Source organism: Apostichopus japonicus, chromosome 7, assembly GCF_037975245.1.
Source record: "Apostichopus japonicus isolate 1M-3 chromosome 7, ASM3797524v1, whole genome shotgun sequence".
In the NCBI taxonomy this organism is placed as follows: Eukaryota; Metazoa; Echinodermata; class Holothuroidea; order Aspidochirotida; family Stichopodidae; genus Apostichopus; species Apostichopus japonicus.
In genome coordinates this window covers 284214-311389 of record NC_092567.1, presented here as the reverse complement: position 1 = coordinate 311389, position 27176 = coordinate 284214, and the positions used below count along the sequence as shown (strand labels likewise).

Here is a 27176-nt window from a genome sequence, read left to right as displayed (position 1 = left end):
GAACGAAACTACCCTCGATCTCTGTCTTGATTGGTCGTGGACCTAATCACACTGACGTACAAGCACTACCTGTTTTAAACTGTTTTATTCAATTCAAAATTCTAGATACTTTCACTGCCTTTGGTAAAACCAAACCAGAATAGGCGAAAGGAGCTCAATCTAAACAATCGTGTGATAGTTTTCAAAGTACCGATTCGAAGCTTGTCGTGCTCTATTTTCGGACAAGAATAGAAGTCAAAAGTTTTCATTCGCAACTAATACATACACGTCTATATATTGTCTGGCAGTTTCAGTCACTTAAGTGTAATGAATTGAAATGAAAATTTCATCAAGAGTTAATTCAAGATGTCACCATCATAAGCGATCAGACTAAGGAGAAGTTCAACCATCCGTTAAACTTGCTTTCTGCGATATATTTTGTGTGCAATGGAACGACTGCAGACCTATGGCTTACTGCATACTAGAATTTGGGCTACGTACCTACCATACGATACCTGCAACGAATTGCTTAGATGCCGTAATCACCTGCAATCCTCCCGAGTTTTGCACCATCGGTAGTTTATTTAGAAAGCTTTAACATGCAAGCATCCAGAGGAATGGTGATAACTGGAAACATGTACAAAAAGTCACCCTGATGTGGACTTTTCCATACGGTTAACCTTTTCGACGGATGCCCATCACTTGATCACCACTGATTTTCTGATAATTGACCTGACTCGATTAGGAATTGCCCTCGCATTTATCGCACCGACCCTATCGTCGTGCAAAGTGTCTCCGACAAAATTGGGACCAGCTCGCCGCAGTGACTCATATTGCAGTTAAAAGTAGTTGCGTAATTTTCGAAGATCAGGTTTGTTAGATTTTCCTTTTCCAAATTGTTAGTGGCAATCGTTTTAATAGCCCATACATAGCACAAATATCCTTATATCTATATGCACGGTTAACAACTTCGTGCGGCCGGGTGTCCGCAAGTGTGTTGGACAGCGGATTTTAAGTTTTGATTGTTTCATTAGTTTGCGTCTGGGAGTGAGAGACGATGGAAGGAAGGGATACTTCCATATTCTCGAAATTGATTATTTTCGGGATGCCCTTTCGGCTTTTGCATTTTCAACATGAAATCTGTTTGAGTTGCCGGTCTCCGTCATTTTATTGACTGAGAACTTGTGTTGTGGTGGTGTTCGGGTGGAGAGGGGGTGGGGGGGGGATTTGATAATGAAATAAAGTAGACAAAGACAAAAGCATGTTTGAGGAGTAGCGAGAGTAGCCCTTTCAGTGATTTGGATGGCCCTTAAAAGAGCCGTTGGTTTTGAGACACGTCTGATACTGGCTACTTCTTAGTTGTCTTCTTAGGTTTGGTGGCGGACGTCTTGGGCTTAACTGTTTTCTTCGGTTTCACGGCTTTCTTGACTACGGCTTTCTTGACTACGGCTTTCTTGGTGGGTGTCTTGGTGGTTTTCTTCTTTGGCTTGGTGGTTTTCTTAGCTTTCGGTGAGGGTTTCTTTGTCTTAGCAGCAGCCTTCTTGGCCTTAGCTTTCTCTCGTACTGCGGCTTTCTTCTCCTTTTCTTTCTGTTTCTTGGCAGCTGTCTTTGCCCTTTCTTTCTCCTTCTGCGCCTTGGCTTTTTCGGCTGCCTTCGCTGAATTGGTGTCGATCTTGAAAGTTCCCGTTGCGCCGACGCCTTTGACTTGCTTCAACACACCGGTTGCTACTCCTCTCTTGAGTGCCGAGTTGATGAGGGTGTTCTTCTTCTTTGTGTCGAACTCCATTGCTTGTAGGGTTGACTTAATGCCGGCTACGGATGAACCTCTAGCTTCATGCCTGGTTGTAATCGCCTTGACGATCATATCGAGGGTGCTTGGTTGAGCAGGTCTCTTTGCAACGACTGCGGACATCTTTCTCGTGTTGCTATTTACTGTCGGGTCAGGTTAGAACGATATCAAATGTATGTTTGTTTTGTAATTATGACTGATTCTTTTTGTTTAATATATTAGTCCTGGCGGACGTGAACGAAACTACCCTCGATCTCTGTCTTGATTGGTCGTGGACCTAATCACACTGACGTACAAGCACTACCTGTTTTAAACTGTTTTATTCAATTCAAAATTCTAGATACTTTCACTGCCTTTGGTAAAACCAAACCAGAATAGGCGAAAGGAGCTCAATCTAAACAATCGTGTGATAGTTTTCAAAGTACCGATTCGAAGCTTGTCGTGCTCTATTTTCGGACAAGAATAGAAGTCAAAAGTTTTCATTCGCAACTAATACATACACGTCTATATATTGTCTGGCAGTTTCAGTCACTTAAGTGTAATGAATTGAAATGAAAATTTCATCAAGAGTTAATTCAAGATGTCACCATCATAAGCGATCAGACTAAGGAGAAGTTCAACCATCCGTTAAACTTGCTTTCTGCGATATATTTTGTGTGCAATGGAACGACTGCAGACCTATGGCTTACTGCATACTAGAATTTGGGCTACGTACCTACCATACGATACCTGCAACGAATTGCTTAGATGCCGTAATCACCTGCAATCCTCCCGAGTTTTGCACCATCGGTAGTTTATTTAGAAAGCTTTAACATGCAAGCATCCAGAGGAATGGTGATAACTGGAAACATGTACAAAAAGTCACCCTGATGTGGACTTTTCCATACGGTTAACCTTTTCGACGGATGCCCATCACTTGATCACCACTGATTTTCTGATAATTGACCTGACTCGATTAGGAATTGCCCTCGCATTTATCGCACCGACCCTATCGTCGTGCAAAGTGTCTCCGACAAAATTGGGACCAGCTCGCCGCAGTGACTCATATTGCAGTTAAAAGTAGTTGCGTAATTTTCGAAGATCAGGTTTGTTAGATTTTCCTTTTCCAAATTGTTAGTGGCAATCGTTTTAATAGCCCATACATAGCACAAATATCCTTATATCTATATGCACGGTTAACAACTTCGTGCGGCCGGGTGTCCGCAAGTGTGTTGGACAGCGGATTTTAAGTTTTGATTGTTTCATTAGTTTGCGTCTGGGAGTGAGAGACGATGGAAGGAAGGGATACTTCCATATTCTCGAAATTGATTATTTTCGGGATGCCCTTTCGGCTTTTGCATTTTCAACATGAAATCTGTTTGAGTTGCCGGTCTCCGTCATTTTATTGACTGAGAACTTGTGTTGTGGTGGTGTTCGGGTGGAGAGGGGGTGGGGGGGGGGATTTGATAATGAAATAAAGTAGACAAAGACAAAAGCATGTTTGAGGAGTAGCGAGAGTAGCCCTTTCAGTGATTTGGATGGCCCTTAAAAGAGCCGTTGGTTTTGAGACACGTCTGATACTGGCTACTTCTTAGTTGTCTTCTTAGGTTTGGTGGCGGACGTCTTGGGCTTAACTGTTTTCTTCGGTTTCACGGCTTTCTTGACTACGGCTTTCTTGACTACGGCTTTCTTGGTGGGTGTCTTGGTGGTTTTCTTCTTTGGCTTGGTGGTTTTCTTAGCTTTCGGTGAGGGTTTCTTTGTCTTAGCAGCAGCCTTCTTGGCCTTAGCTTTCTCTCGTACTGCGGCTTTCTTCTCCTTTTCTTTCTGTTTCTTGGCAGCTGTCTTTGCCCTTTCTTTCTCCTTCTGCGCCTTGGCTTTTTCGGCTGCCTTCGCTGAATTGGTGTCGATCTTGAAAGTTCCCGTTGCGCCGACGCCTTTGACTTGCTTCAACACACCGGTTGCTACTCCTCTCTTGAGTGCCGAGTTGATGAGGGTGTTCTTCTTCTTTGTGTCGAACTCCATTGCTTGTAGGGTTGACTTAATGCCGGCTACGGATGAACCTCTAGCTTCATGCCTGGTTGTAATCGCCTTGACGATCATATCGAGGGTGCTTGGTTGAGCAGGTCTCTTTGCAACGACTGCGGACATCTTTCTCGTGTTGCTATTTACTGTCGGGTCAGGTTAGAACGATATCAAATGTATGTTTGTTTTGTAATTATGACTGATTCTTTTTGTTTAATATATTAGTCCTGGCGGACGTGAACGAAACTACCCTCGATCTCTGTCTTGATTGGTCGTGGACCTAATCACACTGACGTACAAGCACTACCTGTTTTAAACTGTTTTATTCAATTCAAAATTCTAGATACTTTCACTGCCTTTGGTAAAACCAAACCAGAATAGGCGAAAGGAGCTCAATCTAAACAATCGTGTGATAGTTTTCAAAGTACCGATTCGAAGCTTGTCGTGCTCTATTTTCGGACAAGAATAGAAGTCAAAAGTTTTCATTCGCAACTAATACATACACGTCTATATATTGTCTGGCAGTTTCAGTCACTTAAGTGTAATGAATTGAAATGAAAATTTCATCAAGAGTTAATTCAAGATGTCACCATCATAAGCGATCAGACTAAGGAGAAGTTCAACCATCCGTTAAACTTGCTTTCTGCGATATATTTTGTGTGCAATGGAACGACTGCAGACCTATGGCTTACTGCATACTAGAATTTGGGCTACGTACCTACCATACGATACCTGCAACGAATTGCTTAGATGCCGTAATCACCTGCAATCCTCCCGAGTTTTGCACCATCGGTAGTTTATTTAGAAAGCTTTAACATGCAAGCATCCAGAGGAATGGTGATAACTGGAAACATGTACAAAAAGTCACCCTGATGTGGACTTTTCCATACGGTTAACCTTTTCGACGGATGCCCATCACTTGATCACCACTGATTTTCTGATAATTGACCTGACTCGATTAGGAATTGCCCTCGCATTTATCGCACCGACCCTATCGTCGTGCAAAGTGTCTCCGACAAAATTGGGACCAGCTCGCCGCAGTGACTCATATTGCAGTTAAAAGTAGTTGCGTAATTTTCGAAGATCAGGTTTGTTAGATTTTCCTTTTCCAAATTGTTAGTGGCAATCGTTTTAATAGCCCATACATAGCACAAATATCCTTATATCTATATGCACGGTTAACAACTTCGTGCGGCCGGGTGTCCGCAAGTGTGTTGGACAGCGGATTTTAAGTTTTGATTGTTTCATTAGTTTGCGTCTGGGAGTGAGAGACGATGGAAGGAAGGGATACTTCCATATTCTCGAAATTGATTATTTTCGGGATGCCCTTTCGGCTTTTGCATTTTCAACATGAAATCTGTTTGAGTTGCCGGTCTCCGTCATTTTATTGACTGAGAACTTGTGTTGTGGTGGTGTTCGGGTGGAGAGGGGGTGGGGGGGGGATTTGATAATGAAATAAAGTAGACAAAGACAAAAGCATGTTTGAGGAGTAGCGAGAGTAGCCCTTTCAGTGATTTGGATGGCCCTTAAAAGAGCCGTTGGTTTTGAGACACGTCTGATACTGGCTACTTCTTAGTTGTCTTCTTAGGTTTGGTGGCGGACGTCTTGGGCTTAACTGTTTTCTTCGGTTTCACGGCTTTCTTGACTACGGCTTTCTTGACTACGGCTTTCTTGGTGGGTGTCTTGGTGGTTTTCTTCTTTGGCTTGGTGGTTTTCTTAGCTTTCGGTGAGGGTTTCTTTGTCTTAGCAGCAGCCTTCTTGGCCTTAGCTTTCTCTCGTACTGCGGCTTTCTTCTCCTTTTCTTTCTGTTTCTTGGCAGCTGTCTTTGCCCTTTCTTTCTCCTTCTGCGCCTTGGCTTTTTCGGCTGCCTTCGCTGAATTGGTGTCGATCTTGAAAGTTCCCGTTGCGCCGACGCCTTTGACTTGCTTCAACACACCGGTTGCTACTCCTCTCTTGAGTGCCGAGTTGATGAGGGTGTTCTTCTTCTTTGTGTCGAACTCCATTGCTTGTAGGGTTGACTTAATGCCGGCTACGGATGAACCTCTAGCTTCATGCCTGGTTGTAATCGCCTTGACGATCATATCGAGGGTGCTTGGTTGAGCAGGTCTCTTTGCAACGACTGCGGACATCTTTCTCGTGTTGCTATTTACTGTCGGGTCAGGTTAGAACGATATCAAATGTATGTTTGTTTTGTAATTATGACTGATTCTTTTTGTTTAATATATTAGTCCTGGCGGACGTGAACGAAACTACCCTCGATCTCTGTCTTGATTGGTCGTGGACCTAATCACACTGACGTACAAGCACTACCTGTTTTAAACTGTTTTATTCAATTCAAAATTCTAGATACTTTCACTGCCTTTGGTAAAACCAAACCAGAATAGGCGAAAGGAGCTCAATCTAAACAATCGTGTGATAGTTTTCAAAGTACCGATTCGAAGCTTGTCGTGCTCTATTTTCGGACAAGAATAGAAGTCAAAAGTTTTCATTCGCAACTAATACATACACGTCTATATATTGTCTGGCAGTTTCAGTCACTTAAGTGTAATGAATTGAAATGAAAATTTCATCAAGAGTTAATTCAAGATGTCACCATCATAAGCGATCAGACTAAGGAGAAGTTCAACCATCCGTTAAACTTGCTTTCTGCGATATATTTTGTGTGCAATGGAACGACTGCAGACCTATGGCTTACTGCATACTAGAATTTGGGCTACGTACCTACCATACGATACCTGCAACGAATTGCTTAGATGCCGTAATCACCTGCAATCCTCCCGAGTTTTGCACCATCGGTAGTTTATTTAGAAAGCTTTAACATGCAAGCATCCAGAGGAATGGTGATAACTGGAAACATGTACAAAAAGTCACCCTGATGTGGACTTTTCCATACGGTTAACCTTTTCGACGGATGCCCATCACTTGATCACCACTGATTTTCTGATAATTGACCTGACTCGATTAGGAATTGCCCTCGCATTTATCGCACCGACCCTATCGTCGTGCAAAGTGTCTCCGACAAAATTGGGACCAGCTCGCCGCAGTGACTCATATTGCAGTTAAAAGTAGTTGCGTAATTTTCGAAGATCAGGTTTGTTAGATTTTCCTTTTCCAAATTGTTAGTGGCAATCGTTTTAATAGCCCATACATAGCACAAATATCCTTATATCTATATGCACGGTTAACAACTTCGTGCGGCCGGGTGTCCGCAAGTGTGTTGGACAGCGGATTTTAAGTTTTGATTGTTTCATTAGTTTGCGTCTGGGAGTGAGAGACGATGGAAGGAAGGGATACTTCCATATTCTCGAAATTGATTATTTTCGGGATGCCCTTTCGGCTTTTGCATTTTCAACATGAAATCTGTTTGAGTTGCCGGTCTCCGTCATTTTATTGACTGAGAACTTGTGTTGTGGTGGTGTTCGGGTGGAGAGGGGGTGGGGGGGGGATTTGATAATGAAATAAAGTAGACAAAGACAAAAGCATGTTTGAGGAGTAGCGAGAGTAGCCCTTTCAGTGATTTGGATGGCCCTTAAAAGAGCCGTTGGTTTTGAGACACGTCTGATACTGGCTACTTCTTAGTTGTCTTCTTAGGTTTGGTGGCGGACGTCTTGGGCTTAACTGTTTTCTTCGGTTTCACGGCTTTCTTGACTACGGCTTTCTTGACTACGGCTTTCTTGGTGGGTGTCTTGGTGGTTTTCTTCTTTGGCTTGGTGGTTTTCTTAGCTTTCGGTGAGGGTTTCTTTGTCTTAGCAGCAGCCTTCTTGGCCTTAGCTTTCTCTCGTACTGCGGCTTTCTTCTCCTTTTCTTTCTGTTTCTTGGCAGCTGTCTTTGCCCTTTCTTTCTCCTTCTGCGCCTTGGCTTTTTCGGCTGCCTTCGCTGAATTGGTGTCGATCTTGAAAGTTCCCGTTGCGCCGACGCCTTTGACTTGCTTCAACACACCGGTTGCTACTCCTCTCTTGAGTGCCGAGTTGATGAGGGTGTTCTTCTTCTTTGTGTCGAACTCCATTGCTTGTAGGGTTGACTTAATGCCGGCTACGGATGAACCTCTAGCTTCATGCCTGGTTGTAATCGCCTTGACGATCATATCGAGGGTGCTTGGTTGAGCAGGTCTCTTTGCAACGACTGCGGACATCTTTCTCGTGTTGCTATTTACTGTCGGGTCAGGTTAGAACGATATCAAATGTATGTTTGTTTTGTAATTATGACTGATTCTTTTTGTTTAATATATTAGTCCTGGCGGACGTGAACGAAACTACCCTCGATCTCTGTCTTGATTGGTCGTGGACCTAATCACACTGACGTACAAGCACTACCTGTTTTAAACTGTTTTATTCAATTCAAAATTCTAGATACTTTCACTGCCTTTGGTAAAACCAAACCAGAATAGGCGAAAGGAGCTCAATCTAAACAATCGTGTGATAGTTTTCAAAGTACCGATTCGAAGCTTGTCGTGCTCTATTTTCGGACAAGAATAGAAGTCAAAAGTTTTCATTCGCAACTAATACATACACGTCTATATATTGTCTGGCAGTTTCAGTCACTTAAGTGTAATGAATTGAAATGAAAATTTCATCAAGAGTTAATTCAAGATGTCACCATCATAAGCGATCAGACTAAGGAGAAGTTCAACCATCCGTTAAACTTGCTTTCTGCGATATATTTTGTGTGCAATGGAACGACTGCAGACCTATGGCTTACTGCATACTAGAATTTGGGCTACGTACCTACCATACGATACCTGCAACGAATTGCTTAGATGCCGTAATCACCTGCAATCCTCCCGAGTTTTGCACCATCGGTAGTTTATTTAGAAAGCTTTAACATGCAAGCATCCAGAGGAATGGTGATAACTGGAAACATGTACAAAAAGTCACCCTGATGTGGACTTTTCCATACGGTTAACCTTTTCGACGGATGCCCATCACTTGATCACCACTGATTTTCTGATAATTGACCTGACTCGATTAGGAATTGCCCTCGCATTTATCGCACCGACCCTATCGTCGTGCAAAGTGTCTCCGACAAAATTGGGACCAGCTCGCCGCAGTGACTCATATTGCAGTTAAAAGTAGTTGCGTAATTTTCGAAGATCAGGTTTGTTAGATTTTCCTTTTCCAAATTGTTAGTGGCAATCGTTTTAATAGCCCATACATAGCACAAATATCCTTATATCTATATGCACGGTTAACAACTTCGTGCGGCCGGGTGTCCGCAAGTGTGTTGGACAGCGGATTTTAAGTTTTGATTGTTTCATTAGTTTGCGTCTGGGAGTGAGAGACGATGGAAGGAAGGGATACTTCCATATTCTCGAAATTGATTATTTTCGGGATGCCCTTTCGGCTTTTGCATTTTCAACATGAAATCTGTTTGAGTTGCCGGTCTCCGTCATTTTATTGACTGAGAACTTGTGTTGTGGTGGTGTTCGGGTGGAGAGGGGGTGGGGGGGGGATTTGATAATGAAATAAAGTAGACAAAGACAAAAGCATGTTTGAGGAGTAGCGAGAGTAGCCCTTTCAGTGATTTGGATGGCCCTTAAAAGAGCCGTTGGTTTTGAGACACGTCTGATACTGGCTACTTCTTAGTTGTCTTCTTAGGTTTGGTGGCGGACGTCTTGGGCTTAACTGTTTTCTTCGGTTTCACGGCTTTCTTGACTACGGCTTTCTTGACTACGGCTTTCTTGGTGGGTGTCTTGGTGGTTTTCTTCTTTGGCTTGGTGGTTTTCTTAGCTTTCGGTGAGGGTTTCTTTGTCTTAGCAGCAGCCTTCTTGGCCTTAGCTTTCTCTCGTACTGCGGCTTTCTTCTCCTTTTCTTTCTGTTTCTTGGCAGCTGTCTTTGCCCTTTCTTTCTCCTTCTGCGCCTTGGCTTTTTCGGCTGCCTTCGCTGAATTGGTGTCGATCTTGAAAGTTCCCGTTGCGCCGACGCCTTTGACTTGCTTCAACACACCGGTTGCTACTCCTCTCTTGAGTGCCGAGTTGATGAGGGTGTTCTTCTTCTTTGTGTCGAACTCCATTGCTTGTAGGGTTGACTTAATGCCGGCTACGGATGAACCTCTAGCTTCATGCCTGGTTGTAATCGCCTTGACGATCATATCGAGGGTGCTTGGTTGAGCAGGTCTCTTTGCAACGACTGCGGACATCTTTCTCGTGTTGCTATTTACTGTCGGGTCAGGTTAGAACGATATCAAATGTATGTTTGTTTTGTAATTATGACTGATTCTTTTTGTTTAATATATTAGTCCTGGCGGACGTGAACGAAACTACCCTCGATCTCTGTCTTGATTGGTCGTGGACCTAATCACACTGACGTACAAGCACTACCTGTTTTAAACTGTTTTATTCAATTCAAAATTCTAGATACTTTCACTGCCTTTGGTAAAACCAAACCAGAATAGGCGAAAGGAGCTCAATCTAAACAATCGTGTGATAGTTTTCAAAGTACCGATTCGAAGCTTGTCGTGCTCTATTTTCGGACAAGAATAGAAGTCAAAAGTTTTCATTCGCAACTAATACATACACGTCTATATATTGTCTGGCAGTTTCAGTCACTTAAGTGTAATGAATTGAAATGAAAATTTCATCAAGAGTTAATTCAAGATGTCACCATCATAAGCGATCAGACTAAGGAGAAGTTCAACCATCCGTTAAACTTGCTTTCTGCGATATATTTTGTGTGCAATGGAACGACTGCAGACCTATGGCTTACTGCATACTAGAATTTGGGCTACGTACCTACCATACGATACCTGCAACGAATTGCTTAGATGCCGTAATCACCTGCAATCCTCCCGAGTTTTGCACCATCGGTAGTTTATTTAGAAAGCTTTAACATGCAAGCATCCAGAGGAATGGTGATAACTGGAAACATGTACAAAAAGTCACCCTGATGTGGACTTTTCCATACGGTTAACCTTTTCGACGGATGCCCATCACTTGATCACCACTGATTTTCTGATAATTGACCTGACTCGATTAGGAATTGCCCTCGCATTTATCGCACCGACCCTATCGTCGTGCAAAGTGTCTCCGACAAAATTGGGACCAGCTCGCCGCAGTGACTCATATTGCAGTTAAAAGTAGTTGCGTAATTTTCGAAGATCAGGTTTGTTAGATTTTCCTTTTCCAAATTGTTAGTGGCAATCGTTTTAATAGCCCATACATAGCACAAATATCCTTATATCTATATGCACGGTTAACAACTTCGTGCGGCCGGGTGTCCGCAAGTGTGTTGGACAGCGGATTTTAAGTTTTGATTGTTTCATTAGTTTGCGTCTGGGAGTGAGAGACGATGGAAGGAAGGGATACTTCCATATTCTCGAAATTGATTATTTTCGGGATGCCCTTTCGGCTTTTGCATTTTCAACATGAAATCTGTTTGAGTTGCCGGTCTCCGTCATTTTATTGACTGAGAACTTGTGTTGTGGTGGTGTTCGGGTGGAGAGGGGGTGGGGGGGGATTTGATAATGAAATAAAGTAGACAAAGACAAAAGCATGTTTGAGGAGTAGCGAGAGTAGCCCTTTCAGTGATTTGGATGGCCCTTAAAAGAGCCGTTGGTTTTGAGACACGTCTGATACTGGCTACTTCTTAGTTGTCTTCTTAGGTTTGGTGGCGGACGTCTTGGGCTTAACTGTTTTCTTCGGTTTCACGGCTTTCTTGACTACGGCTTTCTTGACTACGGCTTTCTTGGTGGGTGTCTTGGTGGTTTTCTTCTTTGGCTTGGTGGTTTTCTTAGCTTTCGGTGAGGGTTTCTTTGTCTTAGCAGCAGCCTTCTTGGCCTTAGCTTTCTCTCGTACTGCGGCTTTCTTCTCCTTTTCTTTCTGTTTCTTGGCAGCTGTCTTTGCCCTTTCTTTCTCCTTCTGCGCCTTGGCTTTTTCGGCTGCCTTCGCTGAATTGGTGTCGATCTTGAAAGTTCCCGTTGCGCCGACGCCTTTGACTTGCTTCAACACACCGGTTGCTACTCCTCTCTTGAGTGCCGAGTTGATGAGGGTGTTCTTCTTCTTTGTGTCGAACTCCATTGCTTGTAGGGTTGACTTAATGCCGGCTACGGATGAACCTCTAGCTTCATGCCTGGTTGTAATCGCCTTGACGATCATATCGAGGGTGCTTGGTTGAGCAGGTCTCTTTGCAACGACTGCGGACATCTTTCTCGTGTTGCTATTTACTGTCGGGTCAGGTTAGAACGATATCAAATGTATGTTTGTTTTGTAATTATCACTGATTCTTTTTGTTTAATATATTAGTCCTGGCGGACGTGAACGAAACTACCCTCGATCTCTGTCTTGATTGGTCGTGGACCTAATCACACTGACGTACAAGCACTACCTGTTTTAAACTGTTTTATTCAATTCAAAATTCTAGATACTTTCACTGCCTTTGGTAAAACCAAACCAGAATAGGCGAAAGGAGCTCAATCTAAACAATCGTGTGATAGTTTTCAAAGTACCGATTCGAAGCTTGTCGTGCTCTATTTTCGGACAAGAATAGAAGTCAAAAGTTTTCATTCGCAACTAATACATACACGTCTATATATTGTCTGGCAGTTTCAGTCACTTAAGTGTAATGAATTGAAATGAAAATTTCATCAAGAGTTAATTCAAGATGTCACCATCATAAGCGATCAGACTAAGGAGAAGTTCAACCATCCGTTAAACTTGCTTTCTGCGATATATTTTGTGTGCAATGGAACGACTGCAGACCTATGGCTTACTGCATACTAGAATTTGGGCTACGTACCTACCATACGATACCTGCAACGAATTGCTTAGATGCCGTAATCACCTGCAATCCTCCCGAGTTTTGCACCATCGGTAGTTTATTTAGAAAGCTTTAACATGCAAGCATCCAGAGGAATGGTGATAACTGGAAACATGTACAAAAAGTCACCCTGATGTGGACTTTTCCATACGGTTAACCTTTTCGACGGATGCCCATCACTTGATCACCACTGATTTTCTGATAATTGACCTGACTCGATTAGGAATTGCCCTCGCATTTATCGCACCGACCCTATCGTCGTGCAAAGTGTCTCCGACAAAATTGGGACCAGCTCGCCGCAGTGACTCATATTGCAGTTAAAAGTAGTTGCGTAATTTTCGAAGATCAGGTTTGTTAGATTTTCCTTTTCCAAATTGTTAGTGGCAATCGTTTTAATAGCCCATACATAGCACAAATATCCTTATATCTATATGCACGGTTAACAACTTCGTGCGGCCGGGTGTCCGCAAGTGTGTTGGACAGCGGATTTTAAGTTTTGATTGTTTCATTAGTTTGCGTCTGGGAGTGAGAGACGATGGAAGGAAGGGATACTTCCATATTCTCGAAATTGATTATTTTCGGGATGCCCTTTCGGCTTTTGCATTTTCAACATGAAATCTGTTTGAGTTGCCGGTCTCCGTCATTTTATTGACTGAGAACTTGTGTTGTGGTGGTGTTCGGGTGGAGAGGGGGTGGGGGGGGGGATTTGATAATGAAATAAAGTAGACAAAGACAAAAGCATGTTTGAGGAGTAGCGAGAGTAGCCCTTTCAGTGATTTGGATGGCCCTTAAAAGAGCCGTTGGTTTTGAGACACGTCTGATACTGGCTACTTCTTAGTTGTCTTCTTAGGTTTGGTGGCGGACGTCTTGGGCTTAACTGTTTTCTTCGGTTTCACGGCTTTCTTGACTACGGCTTTCTTGACTACGGCTTTCTTGGTGGGTGTCTTGGTGGTTTTCTTCTTTGGCTTGGTGGTTTTCTTAGCTTTCGGTGAGGGTTTCTTTGTCTTAGCAGCAGCCTTCTTGGCCTTAGCTTTCTCTCGTACTGCGGCTTTCTTCTCCTTTTCTTTCTGTTTCTTGGCAGCTGTCTTTGCCCTTTCTTTCTCCTTCTGCGCCTTGGCTTTTTCGGCTGCCTTCGCTGAATTGGTGTCGATCTTGAAAGTTCCCGTTGCGCCGACGCCTTTGACTTGCTTCAACACACCGGTTGCTACTCCTCTCTTGAGTGCCGAGTTGATGAGGGTGTTCTTCTTCTTTGTGTCGAACTCCATTGCTTGTAGGGTTGACTTAATGCCGGCTACGGATGAACCTCTAGCTTCATGCCTGGTTGTAATCGCCTTGACGATCATATCGAGGGTGCTTGGTTGAGCAGGTCTCTTTGCAACGACTGCGGACATCTTTCTCGTGTTGCTATTTACTGTCGGGTCAGGTTAGAACGATATCAAATGTATGTTTGTTTTGTAATTATGACTGATTCTTTTTGTTTAATATATTAGTCCTGGCGGACGTGAACGAAACTACCCTCGATCTCTGTCTTGATTGGTCGTGGACCTAATCACACTGACGTACAAGCACTACCTGTTTTAAACTGTTTTATTCAATTCAAAATTCTAGATACTTTCACTGCCTTTGGTAAAACCAAACCAGAATAGGCGAAAGGAGCTCAATCTAAACAATCGTGTGATAGTTTTCAAAGTACCGATTCGAAGCTTGTCGTGCTCTATTTTCGGACAAGAATAGAAGTCAAAAGTTTTCATTCGCAACTAATACATACACGTCTATATATTGTCTGGCAGTTTCAGTCACTTAAGTGTAATGAATTGAAATGAAAATTTCATCAAGAGTTAATTCAAGATGTCACCATCATAAGCGATCAGACTAAGGAGAAGTTCAACCATCCGTTAAACTTGCTTTCTGCGATATATTTTGTGTGCAATGGAACGACTGCAGACCTATGGCTTACTGCATACTAGAATTTGGGCTACGTACCTACCATACGATACCTGCAACGAATTGCTTAGATGCCGTAATCACCTGCAATCCTCCCGAGTTTTGCACCATCGGTAGTTTATTTAGAAAGCTTTAACATGCAAGCATCCAGAGGAATGGTGATAACTGGAAACATGTACAAAAAGTCACCCTGATGTGGACTTTTCCATACGGTTAACCTTTTCGACGGATGCCCATCACTTGATCACCACTGATTTTCTGATAATTGACCTGACTCGATTAGGAATTGCCCTCGCATTTATCGCACCGACCCTATCGTCGTGCAAAGTGTCTCCGACAAAATTGGGACCAGCTCGCCGCAGTGACTCATATTGCAGTTAAAAGTAGTTGCGTAATTTTCGAAGATCAGGTTTGTTAGATTTTCCTTTTCCAAATTGTTAGTGGCAATCGTTTTAATAGCCCATACATAGCACAAATATCCTTATATCTATATGCACGGTTAACAACTTCGTGCGGCCGGGTGTCCGCAAGTGTGTTGGACAGCGGATTTTAAGTTTTGATTGTTTCATTAGTTTGCGTCTGGGAGTGAGAGACGATGGAAGGAAGGGATACTTCCATATTCTCGAAATTGATTATTTTCGGGATGCCCTTTCGGCTTTTGCATTTTCAACATGAAATCTGTTTGAGTTGCCGGTCTCCGTCATTTTATTGACTGAGAACTTGTGTTGTGGTGGTGTTCGGGTGGAGAGGGGGTGGGGGGGGGGATTTGATAATGAAATAAAGTAGACAAAGACAAAAGCATGTTTGAGGAGTAGCGAGAGTAGCCCTTTCAGTGATTTGGATGGCCCTTAAAAGAGCCGTTGGTTTTGAGACACGTCTGATACTGGCTACTTCTTAGTTGTCTTCTTAGGTTTGGTGGCGGACGTCTTGGGCTTAACTGTTTTCTTCGGTTTCACGGCTTTCTTGACTACGGCTTTCTTGACTACGGCTTTCTTGGTGGGTGTCTTGGTGGTTTTCTTCTTTGGCTTGGTGGTTTTCTTAGCTTTCGGTGAGGGTTTCTTTGTCTTAGCAGCAGCCTTCTTGGCCTTAGCTTTCTCTCGTACTGCGGCTTTCTTCTCCTTTTCTTTCTGTTTCTTGGCAGCTGTCTTTGCCCTTTCTTTCTCCTTCTGCGCCTTGGCTTTTTCGGCTGCCTTCGCTGAATTGGTGTCGATCTTGAAAGTTCCCGTTGCGCCGACGCCTTTGACTTGCTTCAACACACCGGTTGCTACTCCTCTCTTGAGTGCCGAGTTGATGAGGGTGTTCTTCTTCTTTGTGTCGAACTCCATTGCTTGTAGGGTTGACTTAATGCCGGCTACGGATGAACCTCTAGCTTCATGCCTGGTTGTAATCGCCTTGACGATCATATCGAGGGTGCTTGGTTGAGCAGGTCTCTTTGCAACGACTGCGGACATCTTTCTCGTGTTGCTATTTACTGTCGGGTCAGGTTAGAACGATATCAAATGTATGTTTGTTTTGTAATTATGACTGATTCTTTTTGTTTAATATATTAGTCCTGGCGGACGTGAACGAAACTACCCTCGATCTCTGTCTTGATTGGTCGTGGACCTAATCACACTGACGTACAAGCACTACCTGTTTTAAACTGTTTTATTCAATTCAAAATTCTAGATACTTTCACTGCCTTTGGTAAAACCAAACCAGAATAGGCGAAAGGAGCTCAATCTAAACAATCGTGTGATAGTTTTCAAAGTACCGATTCGAAGCTTGTCGTGCTCTATTTTCGGACAAGAATAGAAGTCAAAAGTTTTCATTCGCAACTAATACATACACGTCTATATATTGTCTGGCAGTTTCAGTCACTTAAGTGTAATGAATTGAAATGAAAATTTCATCAAGAGTTAATTCAAGATGTCACCATCATAAGCGATCAGACTAAGGAGAAGTTCAACCATCCGTTAAACTTGCTTTCTGCGATATATTTTGTGTGCAATGGAACGACTGCAGACCTATGGCTTACTGCATACTAGAATTTGGGCTACGTACCTACCATACGATACCTGCAACGAATTGCTTAGATGCCGTAATCACCTGCAATCCTCCCGAGTTTTGCACCATCGGTAGTTTATTTAGAAAGCTTTAACATGCAAGCATCCAGAGGAATGGTGATAACTGGAAACATGTACAAAAAGTCACCCTGATGTGGACTTTTCCATACGGTTAACCTTTTCGACGGATGCCCATCACTTGATCACCACTGATTTTCTGATAATTGACCTGACTCGATTAGGAATTGCCCTCGCATTTATCGCACCGACCCTATCGTCGTGCAAAGTGTCTCCGACAAAATTGGGACCAGCTCGCCGCAGTGACTCATATTGCAGTTAAAAGTAGTTGCGTAATTTTCGAAGATCAGGTTTGTTAGATTTTCCTTTTCCAAATTGTTAGTGGCAATCGTTTTAATAGCCCATACATAGCACAAATATCCTTATATCTATATGCACGGTTAACAACTTCGTGCGGCCGGGTGTCCGCAAGTGTGTTGGACAGCGGATTTTAAGTTTTGATTGTTTCATTAGTTTGCGTCTGGGAGTGAGAGACGATGGAAGGAAGGGATACTTCCATATTCTCGAAATTGATTATTTTCGGGATGCCCTTTCGGCTTTTGCATTTTCAACATGAAATCTGTTTGAGTTGCCGGTCTCCGTCATTTTATTGACTGAGAACTTGTGTTGTGGTGGTGTTCGGGTGGAGAGGGGGTGGGGGGGGGGATTTGATAATGAAATAAAGTAGACAAAGACAAAAGCATGTTTGAGGAGTAGCGAGAGTAGCCCTTTCAGTGATTTGGATGGCCCTTAAAAGAGCCGTTGGTTTTGAGACACGTCTGATACTGGCTACTTCTTAGTTGTCTTCTTAGGTTTGGTGGCGGACGTCTTGGGCTTAACTGTTTTCTTCGGTTTCACGGCTTTCTTGACTACGGCTTTCTTGACTACGGCTTTCTTGGTGGGTGTCTTGGTGGTTTTCTTCTTTGGCTTGGTGGTTTTCTTAGCTTTCGGTGAGGGTTTCTTTGTCTTAGCAGCAGCCTTCTTGGCCTTAGCTTTCTCTCGTACTGCGGCTTTCTTCTCCTTTTCTTTCTGTTTCTTGGCAGCTGTCTTTGCCCTTTCTTTCTCCTTCTGCGCCTTGGCTTTTTCGGCTGCCTTCGCTGAATTGGTGTCGATCTTGAAAGTTCCCGTTGCGCCGACGCCTTTGACTTGCTTCAACACACCGGTTGCTACTCCTCTCTTGAGTGCCGAGTTGATGAGGGTGTTCTTCTTCTTTGTGTCGAACTCCATTGCTTGTAGGGTTGACTTAATGCCGGCTACGGATGAACCTCTAGCTTCATGCCTGGTTGTAATCGCCTTGACGATCATATCGAGGGTGCTTGGTTGAGCAGGTCTCTTTGCAACGACTGCGGACATCTTTCTCGTGTTGCTATTTACTGTCGGGTCAGGTTAGAACGATATCAAATGTATGTTTGTTTTGTAATTATGACTGATTCTTTTTGTTTAATATATTAGTCCTGGCGGACGTGAACGAAACTACCCTCGATCTCTGTCTTGATTGGTCGTGGACCTAATCACACTGACGTACAAGCACTACCTGTTTTAAACTGTTTTATTCAATTCAAAATTCTAGATACTTTCACTGCCTTTGGTAAAACCAAACCAGAATAGGCGAAAGGAGCTCAATCTAAACAATCGTGTGATAGTTTTCAAAGTACCGATTCGAAGCTTGTCGTGCTCTATTTTCGGACAAGAATAGAAGTCAAAAGTTTTCATTCGCAACTAATACATACACGTCTATATATTGTCTGGCAGTTTCAGTCACTTAAGTGTAATGAATTGAAATGAAAATTTCATCAAGAGTTAATTCAAGATGTCACCATCATAAGCGATCAGACTAAGGAGAAGTTCAACCATCCGTTAAACTTGCTTTCTGCGATATATTTTGTGTGCAATGGAACGACTGCAGACCTATGGCTTACTGCATACTAGAATTTGGGCTACGTACCTACCATACGATACCTGCAACGAATTGCTTAGATGCCGTAATCACCTGCAATCCTCCCGAGTTTTGCACCATCGGTAGTTTATTTAGAAAGCTTTAACATGCAAGCATCCAGAGGAATGGTGATAACTGGAAACATGTACAAAAAGTCACCCTGATGTGGACTTTTCCATACGGTTAACCTTTTCGACGGATGCCCATCACTTGATCACCACTGATTTTCTGATAATTGACCTGACTCGATTAGGAATTGCCCTCGCATTTATCGCACCGACCCTATCGTCGTGCAAAGTGTCTCCGACAAAATTGGGACCAGCTCGCCGCAGTGACTCATATTGCAGTTAAAAGTAGTTGCGTAATTTTCGAAGATCAGGTTTGTTAGATTTTCCTTTTCCAAATTGTTAGTGGCAATCGTTTTAATAGCCCATACATAGCACAAATATCCTTATATCTATATGCACGGTTAACAACTTCGTGCGGCCGGGTGTCCGCAAGTGTGTTGGACAGCGGATTTTAAGTTTTGATTGTTTCATTAGTTTGCGTCTGGGAGTGAGAGACGATGGAAGGAAGGGATACTTCCATATTCTCGAAATTGATTATTTTCGGGATGCCCTTTCGGCTTTTGCATTTTCAACATGAAATCTGTTTGAGTTGCCGGTCTCCGTCATTTTATTGACTGAGAACTTGTGTTGTGGTGGTGTTCGGGTGGAGAGGGGGTGGGGGGGGGGGATTTGATAATGAAATAAAGTAGACAAAGACAAAAGCATGTTTGAGGAGTAGCGAGAGTAGCCCTTTCAGTGATTTGGATGGCCCTTAAAAGAGCCGTTGGTTTTGAGACACGTCTGATACTGGCTACTTCTTAGTTGTCTTCTTAGGTTTGGTGGCGGACGTCTTGGGCTTAACTGTTTTCTTCGGTTTCACGGCTTTCTTGACTACGGCTTTCTTGACTACGGCTTTCTTGGTGGGTGTCTTGGTGGTTTTCTTCTTTGGCTTGGTGGTTTTCTTAGCTTTCGGTGAGGGTTTCTTTGTCTTAGCAGCAGCCTTCTTGGCCTTAGCTTTCTCTCGTACTGCGGCTTTCTTCTCCTTTTCTTTCTGTTTCTTGGCAGCTGTCTTTGCCCTTTCTTTCTCCTTCTGCGCCTTGGCTTTTTCGGCTGCCTTCGCTGAATTGGTGTCGATCTTGAAAGTTCCCGTTGCGCCGACGCCTTTGACTTGCTTCAACACACCGGTTGCTACTCCTCTCTTGAGTGCCGAGTTGATGAGGGTGTTCTTCTTCTTTGTGTCGAACTCCATTGCTTGTAGGGTTGACTTAATGCCGGCTACGGATGAACCTCTAGCTTCATGCCTGGTTGTAATCGCCTTGACGATCATATCGAGGGTGCTTGGTTGAGCAGGTCTCTTTGCAACGACTGCGGACATCTTTCTCGTGTTGCTATTTACTGTCGGGTCAGGTTAGAACGATATCAAATGTATGTTTGTTTTGTAATTATGACTGATTCTTTTTGTTTAATATATTAGTCCTGGCGGACGTGAACGAAACTACCCTCGATCTCTGTCTTGATTGGTCGTGGACCTAATCACACTGACGTACAAGCACTACCTGTTTTAAACTGTTTTATTCAATTCAAAATTCTAGATACTTTCACTGCCTTTGGTAAAACCAAACCAGAATAGGCGAAAGGAGCTCAATCTAAACAATCGTGTGATAGTTTTCAAAGTACCGATTCGAAGCTTGTCGTGCTCTATTTTCGGACAAGAATAGAAGTCAAAAGTTTTCATTCGCAACTAATACATACACGTCTATATATTGTCTGGCAGTTTCAGTCACTTAAGTGTAATGAATTGAAATGAAAATTTCATCAAGAGTTAATTCAAGATGTCACCATCATAAGCGATCAGACTAAGGAGAAGTTCAACCATCCGTTAAACTTGCTTTCTGCGATATATTTTGTGTGCAATGGAACGACTGCAGACCTATGGCTTACTGCATACTAGAATTTGGGCTACGTACCTACCATACGATACCTGCAACGAATTGCTTAGATGCCGTAATCACCTGCAATCCTCCCGAGTTTTGCACCATCGGTAGTTTATTTAGAAAGCTTTAACATGCAAGCATCCAGAGGAATGGTGATAACTGGAAACATGTACAAAAAGTCACCCTGATGTGGACTTTTCCATACGGTTAACCTTTTCGACGGATGCCCATCACTTGATCACCACTGATTTTCTGATAATTGACCTGACTCGATTAGGAATTGCCCTCGCATTTATCGCACCGACCCTATCGTCGTGCAAAGTGTCTCCGACAAAATTGGGACCAGCTCGCCGCAGTGACTCATATTGCAGTTAAAAGTAGTTGCGTAATTTTCGAAGATCAGGTTTGTTAGATTTTCCTTTTCCAAATTGTTAGTGGCAATCGTTTTAATAGCCCATACATAGCACAAATATCCTTATATCTATATGCACGGTTAACAACTTCGTGCGGCCGGGTGTCCGCAAGTGTGTTGGACAGCGGATTTTAAGTTTTGATTGTTTCATTAGTTTGCGTCTGGGAGTGAGAGACGATGGAAGGAAGGGATACTTCCATATTCTCGAAATTGATTATTTTCGGGATGCCCTTTCGGCTTTTGCATTTTCAACATGAAATCTGTTTGAGTTGCCGGTCTCCGTCATTTTATTGACTGAGAACTTGTGTTGTGGTGGTGTTCGGGTGGAGAGGGGGTGGGGGGGGGGATTTGATAATGAAATAAAGTAGACAAAGACAAAAGCATGTTTGAGGAGTAGCGAGAGTAGCCCTTTCAGTGATTTGGATGGCCCTTAAAAGAGCCGTTGGTTTTGAGACACGTCTGATACTGGCTACTTCTTAGTTGTCTTCTTAGGTTTGGTGGCGGACGTCTTGGGCTTAACTGTTTTCTTCGGTTTCACGGCTTTCTTGACTACGGCTTTCTTGACTACGGCTTTCTTGGTGGGTGTCTTGGTGGTTTTCTTCTTTGGCTTGGTGGTTTTCTTAGCTTTCGGTGAGGGTTTCTTTGTCTTAGCAGCAGCCTTCTTGGCCTTAGCTTTCTCTCGTACTGCGGCTTTCTTCTCCTTTTCTTTCTGTTTCTTGGCAGCTGTCTTTGCCCTTTCTTTCTCCTTCTGCGCCTTGGCTTTTTCGGCTGCCTTCGCTGAATTGGTGTCGATCTTGAAAGTTCCCGTTGCGCCGACGCCTTTGACTTGCTTCAACACACCGGTTGCTACTCCTCTCTTGAGTGCCGAGTTGATGAGGGTGTTCTTCTTCTTTGTGTCGAACTCCATTGCTTGTAGGGTTGACTTAATGCCGGCTACGGATGAACCTCTAGCTTCATGCCTGGTTGTAATCGCCTTGACGATCATATCGAGGGTGCTTGGTTGAGCAGGTCTCTTTGCAACGACTGCGGACATCTTTCTCGTGTTGCTATTTACTGTCGGGTCAGGTTAGAACGATATCAAATGTATGTTTGTTTTGTAATTATGACTGATTCTTTTTGTTTAATATATTAGTCCTGGCGGACGTGAACGAAACTACCCTCGATCTCTGTCTTGATTGGTCGTGGACCTAATCACACTGACGTACAAGCACTACCTGTTTTAAACTGTTTTATTCAATTCAAAATTCTAGATACTTTCACTGCCTTTGGTAAAACCAAACCAGAATAGGCGAAAGGAGCTCAATCTAAACAATCGTGTGATAGTTTTCAAAGTACCGATTCGAAGCTTGTCGTGCTCTATTTTCGGACAAGAATAGAAGTCAAAAGTTTTCATTCGCAACTAATACATACACGTCTATATATTGTCTGGCAGTTTCAGTCACTTAAGTGTAATGAATTGAAATGAAAATTTCATCAAGAGTTAATTCAAGATGTCACCATCATAAGCGATCAGACTAAGGAGAAGTTCAACCATCCGTTAAACTTGCTTTCTGCGATATATTTTGTGTGCAATGGAACGACTGCAGACCTATGGCTTACTGCATACTAGAATTTGGGCTACGTACCTACCATACGATACCTGCAACGAATTGCTTAGATGCCGTAATCACCTGCAATCCTCCCGAGTTTTGCACCATCGGTAGTTTATTTAGAAAGCTTTAACATGCAAGCATCCAGAGGAATGGTGATAACTGGAAACATGTACAAAAAGTCACCCTGATGTGGACTTTTCCATACGGTTAACCTTTTCGACGGATGCCCATCACTTGATCACCACTGATTTTCTGATAATTGACCTGACTCGATTAGGAATTGCCCTCGCATTTATCGCACCGACCCTATCGTCGTGCAAAGTGTCTCCGACAAAATTGGGACCAGCTCGCCGCAGTGACTCATATTGCAGTTAAAAGTAGTTGCGTAATTTTCGAAGATCAGGTTTGTTAGATTTTCCTTTTCCAAATTGTTAGTGGCAATCGTTTTAATAGCCCATACATAGCACAAATATCCTTATATCTATATGCACGGTTAACAACTTCGTGCGGCCGGGTGTCCGCAAGTGTGTTGGACAGCGGATTTTAAGTTTTGATTGTTTCATTAGTTTGCGTCTGGGAGTGAGAGACGATGGAAGGAAGGGATACTTCCATATTCTCGAAATTGATTATTTTCGGGATGCCCTTTCGGCTTTTGCATTTTCAACATGAAATCTGTTTGAGTTGCCGGTCTCCGTCATTTTATTGACTGAGAACTTGTGTTGTGGTGGTGTTCGGGTGGAGAGGGGGTGGGGGGGGGATTTGATAATGAAATAAAGTAGACAAAGACAAAAGCATGTTTGAGGAGTAGCGAGAGTAGCCCTTTCAGTGATTTGGATGGCCCTTAAAAGAGCCGTTGGTTTTGAGACACGTCTGATACTGGCTACTTCTTAGTTGTCTTCTTAGGTTTGGTGGCGGACGTCTTGGGCTTAACTGTTTTCTTCGGTTTCACGGCTTTCTTGACTACGGCTTTCTTGACTACGGCTTTCTTGGTGGGTGTCTTGGTGGTTTTCTTCTTTGGCTTGGTGGTTTTCTTAGCTTTCGGTGAGGGTTTCTTTGTCTTAGCAGCAGCCTTCTTGGCCTTAGCTTTCTCTCGTACTGCGGCTTTCTTCTCCTTTTCTTTCTGTTTCTTGGCAGCTGTCTTTGCCCTTTCTTTCTCCTTCTGCGCCTTGGCTTTTTCGGCTGCCTTCGCTGAATTGGTGTCGATCTTGAAAGTTCCCGTTGCGCCGACGCCTTTGACTTGCTTCAACACACCGGTTGCTACTCCTCTCTTGAGTGCCGAGTTGATGAGGGTGTTCTTCTTCTTTGTGTCGAACTCCATTGCTTGTAGGGTTGACTTAATGCCGGCTACGGATGAACCTCTAGCTTCATGCCTGGTTGTAATCGCCTTGACGATCATATCGAGGGTGCTTGGTTGAGCAGGTCTCTTTGCAACGACTGCGGACATCTTTCTCGTGTTGCTATTTACTGTCGGGTCAGGTTAGAACGATATCAAATGTATGTTTGTTTTGTAATTATGACTGATTCTTTTTGTTTAATATATTAGTCCTGGCGGACGTGAACGAAACTACCCTCGATCTCTGTCTTGATTGGTCGTGGACCTAATCACACTGACGTACAAGCACTACCTGTTTTAAACTGTTTTATTCAATTCAAAATTCTAGATACTTTCACTGCCTTTGGTAAAACCAAACCAGAATAGGCGAAAGGAGCTCAATCTAAACAATCGTGTGATAGTTTTCAAAGTACCGATTCGAAGCTTGTCGTGCTCTATTTTCGGACAAGAATAGAAGTCAAAAGTTTTCATTCGCAACTAATACATACACGTCTATATATTGTCTGGCAGTTTCAGTCACTTAAGTGTAATGAATTGAAATGAAAATTTCATCAAGAGTTAATTCAAGATGTCACCATCATAAGCGATCAGACTAAGGAGAAGTTCAACCATCCGTTAAACTTGCTTTCTGCGATATATTTTGTGTGCAATGGAACGACTGCAGACCTATGGCTTACTGCATACTAGAATTTGGGCTACGTACCTACCATACGATACCTGCAACGAATTGCTTAGATGCCGTAATCACCTGCAATCCTCCCGAGTTTTGCACCATCGGTAGTTTATTTAGAAAGCTTTAACATGCAAGCATCCAGAGGAATGGTGATAACTGGAAACATGTACAAAAAGTCACCCTGATGTGGACTTTTCCATACGGTTAACCTTTTCGACGGATGCCCATCACTTGATCACCACTGATTTTCTGATAATTGACCTGACTCGATTAGGAATTGCCCTCGCATTTATCGCACCGACCCTATCGTCGTGCAAAGTGTCTCCGACAAAATTGGGACCAGCTCGCCGCAGTGACTCATATTGCAGTTAAAAGTAGTTGCGTAATTTTCGAAGATCAGGTTTGTTAGATTTTCCTTTTCCAAATTGTTAGTGGCAATCGTTTTAATAGCCCATACATAGCACAAATATCCTTATATCTATATGCACGGTTAACAACTTCGTGCGGCCGGGTGTCCGCAAGTGTGTTGGACAGCGGATTTTAAGTTTTGATTGTTTCATTAGTTTGCGTCTGGGAGTGAGAGACGATGGAAGGAAGGGATACTTCCATATTCTCGAAATTGATTATTTTCGGGATGCCCTTTCGGCTTTTGCATTTTCAACATGAAATCTGTTTGAGTTGCCGGTCTCCGTCATTTTATTGACTGAGAACTTGTGTTGTGGTGGTGTTCGGGTGGAGAGGGGGTGGGGGGGGGGATTTGATAATGAAATAAAGTAGACAAAGACAAAAGCATGTTTGAGGAGTAGCGAGAGTAGCCCTTTCAGTGATTTGGATGGCCCTTAAAAGAGCCGTTGGTTTTGAGACACGTCTGATACTGGCTACTTCTTAGTTGTCTTCTTAGGTTTGGTGGCGGACGTCTTGGGCTTAACTGTTTTCTTCGGTTTCACGGCTTTCTTGACTACGGCTTTCTTGACTACGGCTTTCTTGGTGGGTGTCTTGGTGGTTTTCTTCTTTGGCTTGGTGGTTTTCTTAGCTTTCGGTGAGGGTTTCTTTGTCTTAGCAGCAGCCTTCTTGGCCTTAGCTTTCTCTCGTACTGCGGCTTTCTTCTCCTTTTCTTTCTGTTTCTTGGCAGCTGTCTTTGCCCTTTCTTTCTCCTTCTGCGCCTTGGCTTTTTCGGCTGCCTTCGCTGAATTGGTGTCGATCTTGAAAGTTCCCGTTGCGCCGACGCCTTTGACTTGCTTCAACACACCGGTTGCTACTCCTCTCTTGAGTGCCGAGTTGATGAGGGTGTTCTTCTTCTTTGTGTCGAACTCCATTGCTTGTAGGGTTGACTTAATGCCGGCTACGGATGAACCTCTAGCTTCATGCCTGGTTGTAATCGCCTTGACGATCATATCGAGGGTGCTTGGTTGAGCAGGTCTCTTTGCAACGACTGCGGACATCTTTCTCGTGTTGCTATTTACTGTCGGGTCAGGTTAGAACGATATCAAATGTATGTTTGTTTTGTAATTATGACTGATTCTTTTTGTTTAATATATTAGTCCTGGCGGACGTGAACGAAACTACCCTCGATCTCTGTCTTGATTGGTCGTGGACCTAATCACACTGACGTACAAGCACTACCTGTTTTAAACTGTTTTATTCAATTCAAAATTCTAGATACTTTCACTGCCTTTGGTAAAACCAAACCAGAATAGGCGAAAGGAGCTCAATCTAAACAATCGTGTGATAGTTTTCAAAGTACCGATTCGAAGCTTGTCGTGCTCTATTTTCGGACAAGAATAGAAGTCAAAAGTTTTCATTCGCAACTAATACATACACGTCTATATATTGTCTGGCAGTTTCAGTCACTTAAGTGTAATGAATTGAAATGAAAATTTCATCAAGAGTTAATTCAAGATGTCACCATCATAAGCGATCAGACTAAGGAGAAGTTCAACCATCCGTTAAACTTGCTTTCTGCGATATATTTTGTGTGCAATGGAACGACTGCAGACCTATGGCTTACTGCATACTAGAATTTGGGCTACGTACCTACCATACGATACCTGCAACGAATTGCTTAGATGCCGTAATCACCTGCAATCCTCCCGAGTTTTGCACCATCGGTAGTTTATTTAGAAAGCTTTAACATGCAAGCATCCAGAGGAATGGTGATAACTGGAAACATGTACAAAAAGTCACCCTGATGTGGACTTTTCCATACGGTTAACCTTTTCGACGGATGCCCATCACTTGATCACCACTGATTTTCTGATAATTGACCTGACTCGATTAGGAATTGCCCTCGCATTTATCGCACCGACCCTATCGTCGTGCAAAGTGTCTCCGACAAAATTGGGACCAGCTCGCCGCAGTGACTCATATTGCAGTTAAAAGTAGTTGCGTAATTTTCGAAGATCAGGTTTGTTAGATTTTCCTTTTCCAAATTGTTAGTGGCAATCGTTTTAATAGCCCATACATAGCACAAATATCCTTATATCTATATGCACGGTTAACAACTTCGTGCGGCCGGGTGTCCGCAAGTGTGTTGGACAGCGGATTTTAAGTTTTGATTGTTTCATTAGTTTGCGTCTGGGAGTGAGAGACGATGGAAGGAAGGGATACTTCCATATTCTCGAAATTGATTATTTTCGGGATGCCCTTTCGGCTTTTGCATTTTCAACATGAAATCTGTTTGAGTT

General features: G+C 43.1%; 1 protein-coding gene across 1 annotated transcript in view; it reads left to right on the top strand.

Moving 5' to 3' along the window:
* LOC139970195 (uncharacterized) overlaps window positions 1-27176 on the top strand; it is an 84531-nt gene that overhangs the window by 2329 nt on the left and 55026 nt on the right. The window lies entirely within an intron of this gene.